Source organism: Adiantum capillus-veneris, chromosome 14 (genome assembly GCF_014529385.1).
Source record: "Adiantum capillus-veneris isolate H3 chromosome 14, ASM1452938v2, whole genome shotgun sequence".
Classification (NCBI taxonomy): Eukaryota; Viridiplantae; Streptophyta; class Polypodiopsida; order Polypodiales; family Pteridaceae; genus Adiantum; species Adiantum capillus-veneris.
The window spans coordinates 100,349,696-100,361,209 of record NC_140944.1 but is presented as its reverse complement, the minus strand read 5'-3'; the positions used below and the strand labels follow the sequence as shown (position 1 = coordinate 100,361,209).

The following is an 11,514-nucleotide window of genomic DNA, read 5'->3' as shown; positions in this document are numbered from 1 at the left end:
AACTCAACCCCATTTTATGCATAAGAGGTCTTAAGGCACAAGCTGAACATGCCCAGGCACGGTAGTTTACTTCAAGACCAATTAACAGTGTTTATACCAACCGGCTCCCAATTGAAGCCAACCATGCCAAAACCCATAACCAGGTATCTTACTACAAAAACCCATAACCAGGTACCTTACCACAAAGCGCAGGTAAGGTCCTAACTGGCAGAAACGGCCAATATAGCAAATTGTATAGCTAACACCATTCCCTCAGGTGTTCTCCCCATTGGTACAGTCAACAAAATAGGCCAAAAACCAATTGCTCTTTATGCACAAGCAGTCCCAAGGCCCAAAACAATGCCCAGGTGTAGAAGTTACAATTATGCAGCGGCTTTTAACGGAGCCGACCCCTAAATTACCTGTAGGTACTCCCTTCAAAAAGACCATTATTTTGCTCAAATGCTAAGCCATATGGTTCAAAATGTTTGTCTCTCTATGTCTAAGACAAATACACAGTGTATAACTCAGACGACATCTTTCTTCACTTACCATGCAAAGTACTGCAACAACACGTAAACAAAAACCGAAGCTTTGTAGTAAGGTACCTGTGTTACTTGAGTTGCAAGCTCCATTTTAGCAGTTTTAGACAATAGCAAAAAAAATGAGCAAAAAGAAAGACCTACTCCAGGGCTAAGTGAGGGCCAGAGTATGCCCTCACCTCAGTTTATATAGGATGGCATGCACGCTCCTAGAGCCAGCAGGTTGAATGGAATCGGACGCCCTCAACTGTGCGAGCCTGTAGGCGCCATTGCCTGGGGAAGGCGATAGAGAGTGAATAGGGGCCGCCTACCCCATGTGATGATTTCACTTCACGCTTTGGTTAAGCGGGGGTCAAGTCCCCTTATGAGGCAGTTTCCAATGGTATGGCAAAAGGGGTATCTTTATTATGCAACCATAAGAGGGGGGGGGGGGGGGGGGGGGGGGGGGGGGTGTTTAAAAACAATTATGACCAGTATAGTGGTGTGTGTGTGTGTGTGTGTGTGTGTGTGTGTGTGTGTGTGTGTGTGTGTGTGTGTGTGTGTGTGTGTGTGTGTGTGTGTGTGTGTGTGTGTGTGTCACACACACACACACAGTTCAGAGAAACCTAGAAACCCACAAAAAACCCGCCAAGCCTCGTCGGGCTTATGCATTTTCCCGACGGGCCCCGCCAAGCTTTTGCATTTTCCCTACGTCCCTGCCGAGAAAATGCTAAATCCTGGTGGCAGGCTGCAGCTTAATATATATAGAGGGACCTAATTGGGCCCGTTGGGTGTTTTTTGTTGAGCCACACACACACACACACACATAGATAGATAGGTTAGATAGATAAATAGATTGTATTATCGTCCACGGAGGTCAAATATGGCCCATGGGACCGGATGCAAAACATTACAGTGACATACTTGTACATAAAGACAAGAGATACATATCAGTTAAGGACTGAGGGTTCATTGGGAGGGTGAAATAAAGGGAACAAAAACTTAAGGGGGAGTAGTTGAGGGGAGAGCCCCCTTTGAAGTCCAAAACTCCTGAATGATAGTTTTACCGCCTCGATAGACTGCCCATTTACCTTGTTTGCGGGCTTCATACATCTTCTTGAGCTCATCCTTTTTAATTTTGAGTTGATTTGTTGTCAACTCCTTGGTAATCCAAAGCTTTGTTCCTTTGAGAAGACGAGATTGACATAGAAACTTCAACCACTCGTCTTTGTCCTTGAAAGTAAGGATGCAATGCTCGAGACGCACATGTCGATGTGTGTCATTGATCCAAGCGACGACCTCGTGCTTGATGTTGACTGGTTGAAGAACATCGTTGAGCTTGGTAATTGCTTCTTCAAGGGTGTCCTCAACGGTGCACCACGGCGAGGGAAGCCCACCAATGTGGACCTTCAGGGCATTCTCTTCTTGAAGTTTTTGTTCACAGAGCTCCTTTGTTACACAAGTCTTCACTTGGGTGATGGTTTTTGAGTGAGCTTGGCTAACCTTTGCCTCAACCTCCTTTACCTTGTCGGTGGCAATGTCAACCATGGAATTTAAGCATTCTTCTAGCTTTTTGAGGCGATTTTTGGGCTCAAAATTCTCTTATAGGACTTGATCGAGAGCTGCTTGAAGCTGAGCAATGCGATCAAGTTTGCTAGGGGCTGCTAGCACCACTGCAAAACTCGGTCTCATTCTCGCAAGTGCCTTTGGAGTATTCATCCCTACGCTTAGGATGGTCTAAGATCCAAGAACGACTTAATGAGGACCCTATGGGAACCATAGGCAGGTTTGAGAAGAGACCATCAAAATGATTATTTGGATGACGTGTCTGTGTTGAGCAAGATTTGCTACCTGTGGAGCTGTGCCTATGTTGAGCAAGACCTGCTACAGCCCACAGAATCGCCTTCTGAAACCTGCAGACCTGCTCCCAAACATGCACGACCTGATGTTGCTGGAAATTCGTGGGGGACAGTCGACCTACTGCTGCTGGAAATCCATGGGTGACAGAGGACCTGCTACTGAGAGAGAGAGAGAGAGAGAGAGAGAGAGAGAGAGAGATGACTACCTTTGTTGTGGGAGCTACCTATTGTTGCTACAATTATAATGACTACTTGCACGCAAAAAAAAAACATCATTTGATACACTTACAACCACAAATAGCTGGTAGATGCGTTAGCACACGTGCTCTGGTTTGCAAGGAATGCTTGGCATTGTTGTGTAGATCTCTCCGATCCAATCGCGATGCTGCAGTTGAATCTCCAATGCGATGAGCAAGCAAGAAGTAGCATTAGGATGAAGCTCACACTCTTTCTCTTTCTCTCTCACACACGATCAATGACAGCTTAAAAGTTTGATTATGATTAAGTTATCTTTACAAAATGACCTAGGTACCTTATATACTAAGGCTACCATAGGTTAAATCAAAATAGAGTTCAAGGGGTCAAATGGCTTTGTATTCACATTCTTGAAGTTCCATTGCACCCCGGCTCTACAACTAGAATACCTACTCATTATAAATGATTTTTTAAACCATAATCCGCATCATTTCATAACTATCAAAAAATAAGACTTTGGTATGGAAATTGAGTTATGTCGTGTTGTTGACTTATGAGTCAACACTCTCCCCCCCGAATTCATGTCGTCCCTGACATGACCTCATTGTCAATGTCGGTGCGGTCTTTGTTGTCGTTTTGCTTTCTTGTGCTTTATGTCCTTCACATCCAAACCCCGAGTTGCAACATCTGTTGTTGTCATTATAGGACTATCGCTAGATCTAAATTTAGAAAGAAGCCAATCTCGTTCAGCTTGACTCTTATCATCATCGATAGATAAAGCTGCAAATTCATCTATTGGAAGTTGTCTAGTAACTTGAACACGACCTCTTTTTGTTTCCATAAATATGATCACTTTACTTTATTTCCATCCATCATTCGCTTCAGTAAATCTGGCAATTTTGAGTATTTCTCATTCTCAAAAACAACTTCTACAATCTGTAGAATTGAATGATTGTCTTTTAGAGCTTATGAACCAATGGCAACTTTGTAAGGATTCTAAAGAAATTGTCTAGCTAAACCTTCTACTTGTTTAGGCCAAGTTGTTATACTCCAATACTAAAGTCTGTTTGTTAGGCTGAATCTGGGAGATAATTTTTTTATTTGAGATTCAAAACCCATGTTTGCTAGGGGCTTTTTAATTCTTTGCCTTCTTCGTATCACTTGTGCCGACATTTTTCTCCATTGCTTTCAATTTAATACTGTAGACATAAGAATTCGATGTTCAATTAAAATAAGTATAAAAATTTTTCAATATATATTAGAAAAAAAATCACTAAGAAAGCAATCAAATCTACACAATATGAGACTTGCAATGCACTCTAGTCAATTCCACATATCGACCACATATGTTCTGAGAGAACATACACATTGCAATGCACTCTCTACATGGCATTATGGATACAAAAATAATATGAAATTGTCAATGCAATTATAAATATAATGATTAGTTATGTATCCTCTACGATCTAAAAACAATAAGACACAACTATTTTCACATGCTACAAAGAATCATCAACATTTACATTGAAATGATGATAATTATATGCAAAATACACATGAAAGAAATGATGTCGATGATTGACCATCTCATGCACTAACAATCTGTTAATTATAATACATAATTCACTCCCTATATAAACCAAGGCAATGAAATCTTCAATATAATTACACAATTGAGGACTACTTGTACCCAATCAAGGATTGTAGCCCCATTGTAGCCCCCTTTGCATCCAATTCAATATATAAAAGCTAATTTCACCCAATTAAGGATTATAGCTCTCATATTGTGCAGTGGAAATGTATGTCAATTCAAATCTATGATGGTGAAAAATGCAAGAGTTTAAGGATCTTTATATACCCAGTACACTAGTACAGGGCATCCGACCCTTGACTATCAACTCGTTATTTAAATATGCTCATCTTCTAAAACCACCTACAACCCTTTTATGGACCAATGGCTTCGTCACAATGAGCATGACTCTCCAAATTCTCAATTGTTTTGGTTTCGTACCTTTATGTTCGGTGAAGGGTTTAAATATTTTTAGAAGTGGTTAGCGAATTAAGAATCACGTTTGGTCTAAAAAATAGGACCTGTGACTCTGTAACCTTATGTCAATTCACAAGGAGATGACTATACCCGACGCTCGATACACTCCCCAGGGATTTGCCTAGTTAAAATGCCAAAGTAAGAAGAGGTTTACTATATACAAATCAGGCCCGCTGGGCTTTTTCATTTTCCCGGCGGGCCCGCCGGGAAAACTCTATAGCCCGGAGGGACCCGTCGGGAAAATGGAAAAGCCCGGTGGGCCTACCAACTCTATTGGTTTCTACAGGTCACCGTCAAGATCACGTTAACAATTAACGTGATCATGTGATTTTCTTGTGTAAATACTAGACTTATTAACGTAATCACACGATCGTGATTACGTCAATGAAATCCCTGCGTCGTAGTCAAAAGGCGGACTAGCCACTCTAACTCCTCAACATTTCTCTCACAAGCAAGTGTTTCAACCGAATCCCATTCAGAGGAAATATGAGGATAACATAAACACATTACTTGGGACATGTAAAGGAATATTCGTAAAAATCAGCCATATCTATGAACACAAATAGAGGATGGTTAGGTGTTTGATGACATAGGTTTTCGTTTCAACGACCTGATGTGACATGTGTAGGTTTGGGTCAATGATTTTGACTAGTATTGTGCACACTCATTTTTGCTAATTGCTCTTGCTCTTTACTATTATTATTTATTTATTTTTTTGTTTCAAATTAGGGTGGTTAGTTACTATATATCTATATATATACAATCCCTGAAATCGGAAAGCTCAAGGGTCAGGGAAAGAAGGATAAGAGGGAAATAATTCAATAGGCTGACGTGAATGAAGACTCCGCCCTTCCTAGGGTAGATCATACTTTAAAAGGATGTCATCACCTTTTGGAACCAGTTATTCCAATTGGTAATAGGTGAAGATTTTAGCCAATAGTTCTCTATTACCTTGGGTGACTCATCGAGTTGCAAGGGTGGTAAGGTACTCTTCCATGAATGAACTTGAAGTAGTGCACCAGGTAATAATTGAACAATGGGAGATGTTGAATCTTTTGTAGCTTCATGGAGGCTGCCTATGGTAGGTGGAGGTTGTGTAGAAGCTTTTACCTCTATGGCTGCATTACATGATGAGCTAGAAGCTTCATGGAACTCCCCCTTTACTAAGCTAAGCCAAATAGATTGGTTTTACCTTGGAACCCTAACTAGCTCTGGAATAGGTGTATAGCATTTTGTGATCTTTCCCTTCCCACGGTCTTCCATTGGCTTTGGAATCACAAGGTTTTACTCACATGGTTTTGTAGTGGATAGGGAATGGCACCATTTACGTTTAGGTACCCAAATTCGATCATTTCCATCATAGTAGCCTTGGGCTTCTAATAGTTGTTTGGGAATCCAACATGATTTGGTTTTCACCTTCTTAACTTGAGTGGATGCCTTCCTTAGAGGTTTTCTTTGTGAATTAACTTGAACCATAGGGGGGTCCGATAACGATACCTTGGGGACCCATTGATATGTACCCTTGGTCAGATCACGTGGAGTCTTTGATGTAGCACTATTTGTCATAGCCATGGAAGTTGAAGCTTTAGAGCATTGTGCTACTGGCAAGGATGTTGTGACTTTTTGGATTGTCAATATTTTGTTGTTTTCTGTGTTATGAAGAGGTGAGATTTCAGGTGTTATTCCTTGATCCATAGGGCCATGAGTTGGTTTCTACGTCATGATACTCCCGGTCTCCCAATGGATATTACATTTGATTGTAGACATCCATTTGCACCCCAAGTTTATATTACCCTCCATAGTACCAACATGTATGACCAAAAAGTCTTGAGCTACAACGCCGTTGTCATAACTGACAGAAGTGTGCCAGATTCCAAAAATCATGGTTTTTTTTCTTGTTGAAACCCTTGACTTGGATAATACTCTCAAATAGATATGGATTTACTAACTAACACCACACTCCATATGATTGCAGATTATACTTAGCACCCGTGTCCAATAAGGCATTATATAGAACTTTTCCATAGGCGCTATTTAGCTCAATAGGGTATCGTAGAGGTGTGTCAGAGTTCAACCAATCATTCTTTATTTCAACATGGAATGCATGTGTAACTCCCAGGTTGGCCTCTCGTTGGCGTCTTATGTGTTGTTGTCGCTCCTTAGCCTCTAGTTGTGCGATGTCAATGGGTTGTGGACTACACCACATAACGCTTTGAAGGTATTCACCCCAATTACCTACCAACTTTCAATGAGCATCACATGCCCCTATATAATTAAGCCATTTTGTGGTAGATTTCTTTTCATTTATTCTAGCATGCACATTTTCTCGATATTGTCGTCTCTTATATCTCTTACTCTTCTTGTCTAGTTTTTCGTTACGACCGATCTCTAGTGTAGATGAATCGCTACTTGTGTCTTCTGCTCCCTTGGATAGATTGCCATCTAGGGTACCACTGAGCCTTGAATGGTTTGTCCCCACATTTGCACTAAGATTTAACTCAGATTCTTCGTCCTCGGAATCATTTTTAATTGATGATTCTGACCCCAAATTGTGTGGGCTATATATAGTCTTGTGAGGCGCTACTGGTTCCAATGCCAGTCAAACCTTCATCTTGTAGGTCATTAGAAGCTATATGCACTACTTCTAGCATGTTTAAAGGTATGAGGGGTGGCATTTCATCCCCTCAAGTGTTACCCAGGTCGTTCCCTCGTTTCCCCAAGTGTCTAGGGTTGCTACTAAGTGGACCTAATCCACATTGTCCAATTCAGTCATCCCAGGTAGTACATCTATATAAGGAGAATCTTACCCACCATCAATGTCCACTTTACATGTGTAACAATACTGCAATGGGGCCGAGTGAAATGTGGTGTCATATCTATGATAAAATATAAACCTGTTTCCTAGAGGATGTGCTCGACCAGTTACAAGATCCACTCGAATGACAGAATCTCGGAACTGCAAGTATACATGGTTTTTAGACCAGTCATGCACCATTTTTGCTTCCCTCATGAAAGGACATCCTAAGATCATCTCAGATGCCATAGTGTGCTTGGACAAATCCATAACAATGAAGGTATTTCTTATTTTATCTCCAAAGACCTTGATCTTGAGATCTTCTAGCATCCTAATAGGTTTAACAATAGACCCATTTGGCCATCTTTACTACTATGGTTTTGGTCCCAAGGTGAGGTCTTCCCATAGTTTCCTAGCAATTTTTAGTCACAATGCTAACCCCAGCATCACCATCAAGGATTCCCTTCACAGTTAATCCCTTGGTAGTGATTGGTATGGTTGCATTGGACTCATCGCCCTCAAAGTATTGTCCCAACTTGTTAACATGTATTTCTACAACAGGGTTCTCATCTAGGTTGGGTTGTGGATCTAAGTGTTCCTCCTCTATTGGCATCTCCCTAGCTCCATCCATCTGCACAAATTGTGGTAGCCCGACCTACATTTCTCCATTGAGGAAAGCTCGAAGAGCTAAGAATAGCTCATGATATAGTTTGGACATAATGGTGGTTCTAACTTTTGATTACCATGAAATCCATCAATTTGGCAATATTTAACGGCACCTTTTGGGCTTTAGTCCCTTGACGTGGGGAAGATGGGATCTCCAATTCTTTGATAGGGTCAAGTAGTCCCTCTGTAAACATTCTTTCCAACAAGAAGTGAGTACGCCCACTTTCCCATGACTTTAAGTCACTTTCTTCTTGGATGACACTAGGTATGGCTAGGGATCTATGGACTTTGTGAGGTTGTTGTTGTGTAGGGAACAATGCGTCTATAATCTGGATCTGTCTAGGTGCTGGTTTGGGATCCCTTTGGGTATCTTCTATCAAACTCCTTAATTGCTTGACTCGCTCGATCTCTTCTGTAGGGTTTGGATAAGTTCCTATTTTCTTCTTGAATCCTGGCCATTGTGGCTCATGACGATCTTCCTTGTTGGTTTCTTTCTTAATGGTAGTTTTTGGTCTCTATGGTTTCACCTGAATCAGAATCTTTTTCAGCGTCGTTCATATATACGGGGTCGTCACCAGACCCTATGTTGGTCTTTGAACCGGGGTCTGACTTCGCTGCTTTTTGCAATTTCTTCCTTCGTGTTTTCTTCTTCTATGAGATTTAGCAATTGATGCCGTGTCTCTTTCTTCAAGAATAAAATTTGTTTTTGGAGCATCAATCATGTGAGTATGTTTACTGGTACAACAGGTGTACTTTGTGATGGCTCCTCAGCAACCTCAATCAAGTTTAATGGCGTGACCTTTGGCACATATGGATTATTTGGACATTGGGCAATCAAATGATCTATGCCACATCGATTACACATGAGTATCAGCATTGTAGATGTGCTCGCTTGATTGGTTTGCATTAATGTGGCATTCTTTTGTAGCCTAATAGGACACTTGGTCACACGATGTGGACCTCCACACTCATAGCATTGAAGAGGTGGTCTCTTGAGTCTTGGCAGTGTAATTGATATTTTGGCCTCTTGCAGCAAGAGCAGCTACTTGATAGACATGTTTGACTTGTCCTCAATAGTCCTCCATGTAGTATTGTGGACTTTCTTCAAGCGCATCAATCCCATAGGCAATATTAGGGTCTATATCTTCCTCACAACCTTCCAAACAAGTAATAGATGACTCATAACCCACTTGATTCACATAATTGATTCTCGGATGTGATGGTTGCGGTCCTAGCACTGGAGGTGGTAAGGGTGTTGTTTGAACAACATTTTGGGCCCTAGAGATCATGTGTTGTGATGCTTGTTCAAGAGGTGGGGCCGGCATCAATACAGGCACTCGAGGTGTGTCTGTCCATGCTAAGGTTGGTCTATTTTCCATCGCGTGCTTAAATACTATGACAATCCTTAGCTTGATGACCATACCTCCCACAGGCATTGAAATTCCCATTGAATTTTACTCTAAAAGTAGGGCACTCACTGGAACTATGCAGACCATAGCATACTGAGCACCATTGTTGCTTCCTTCTTGGATACATATGATTGTTTTGCGGAGCACAATTGTCTCTAAGACTCTCTTGAATGGCCTTGGTGAGATTTGCTAAAGTCATCTCAGATATCTTTGGCTCCTTAGCAATAGGCTTTAGGGTCATTGGCTGATGCCCCGAAGCTTGCAAGCTAGTAGAATTAGGCTTAGCAGACACTCTTTCTCCTTGAATCATTAAATTATCCTCCAATTGGATTGCATTGGTGGTGACTGCTTCCCAAGTTGTGATACCTCTAATGGCTAGGCCATTGTAGATATCCCCATGTCATAATCCCCTAATGAATCTATCAAGCAATTGATTATTATTGAAGCGCTCAATTGGATTACAATGAGAATTCAAATGCTTCAAGCGACTAATAAGTCTCTCATCGACTCTCCTTCCTCTCGTTGGGCTTTCTGGAGCTGAGAGGCTACACCCCAAAGCACTCCCTCTCGTATTTATTCTTTCAAGAACAGTCTCCTAAGAGTAGGGTAAATTGTTTTTTCTTCCACCCTTAGGGTTCTATACCAATCCCCAACCTTCCCACTTAAGGTTAGGTTTAAAGAATTACTCTTATGTAGGTCATTGTGTTCTCCTAGAGAATCACATATTTGTTCAAACACTTCGATATGCTTTCTCACATCCCTATCTCCACTAGATTTTTTGTGTGAGCTTGGCTATTTGTACGGCCGTACTTCTAGGTTCTCTATTAGGTATGTTACGCATATTCTCAGGAATAGATCGATCGATGGTTTGAGCAAATACTACCAAATCTCCTAAATAAGCAGGTATAGTGGCAGGCACTCCTAGAACTACATGTGGGATGGGAGTTGTCCTTGGCCTTGGCATACGTGCGGCCCTCGGGTCCCATACCTCGTATGGTGGTGTACCACGTGGTGTTCCAAAGTTCATAGGTGTGGCCCTAGGCATAGCCGATGCTGGATATGACATGTTATTGCTAAATGGTATGGCCCCACTCAAATAAGGGCTCAGATAATTCCGTTGTAGAGTGTAAGCCCTTGGCATAATTGGGGGTGTGGGAGCTACACGGGCATGAGGTGCGATAGGTACATAGGCTTGATGCACACATGTAGGTATTGTTGGGGGCACTGTGCTACTAGGTAATGGTGCGGTGCTAACAAATGAGGTCCAAGGTGTACTTTTTGTACTCATCACCAAAGTAGGTACCGTAGCCATAGTGTCTCCGAGAGACAGATGAGCTAGATTTGGAAAAGTAAAATTGCTACTTGTGGGTTCAGACTGTACCGAAACTCCAGGCGACACAATATATGAAGGGTCCATTGGACTCACTGAAGGAGTTTTCATCTGTGATAGTGTCGGTTGTCTGGCCTTGCTTGTATCCAAGAATCTCATAAGACCCATTGAAGGAATGTTTATCCCTCGGTTTTTCCTCTCCGATTGGATGATACTATGGATGACATTGCAGACCATCTATTGCCGCTCCTCTAGACTTGTGGTGCTAGAAGTAGATTGTACAACTTCCAACCAACCTATATGGTAAATGTAACCCGTGTACAGGTCAGTCAAGGTTTTAGTTTGTAGGTTATATTCCCAATTTTTGTTGAGAAATAACCCTTCTAGGCCCGGCGTGTAAGGACATGGGTCCTATGGGCAAGGCCACCGGCACGGTCGGACAGTGTGTACGCTAGGGGGAGGCTATAAGATAGCACGGTTGGGTGGAGACTAGCACATGCATTACCACCGCCCTTTCATTGGTATCCAAGCTATTTTTGGGAGGAGACTAAAAGCGGCTTGCATGTGCATGCGACGCCCTGCTTCTCTCCCACGTTCCGCAGACAGCGACGTCTACGCTGTGCAGCAAAAAGAAGACAAACACGGTTTTTTGTGCAAGTAGCGAAGTGACAACCGGTCCATCTACGCGACTAAGGCGAGCAACCAAGGCAAACT

The 11,514-nt window shown here is 42.0% G+C and overlaps 1 pseudogene; it reads right to left on the bottom strand.

Moving 5' to 3' along the window:
- Positions 1–1,502: 1,502 nt before the first annotated feature.
- LOC147442840 (uncharacterized) lies at positions 1,503–2,219 on the bottom strand (annotated as a pseudogene).
- Positions 2,220–11,514: the final 9,295 nt, after the last annotated feature.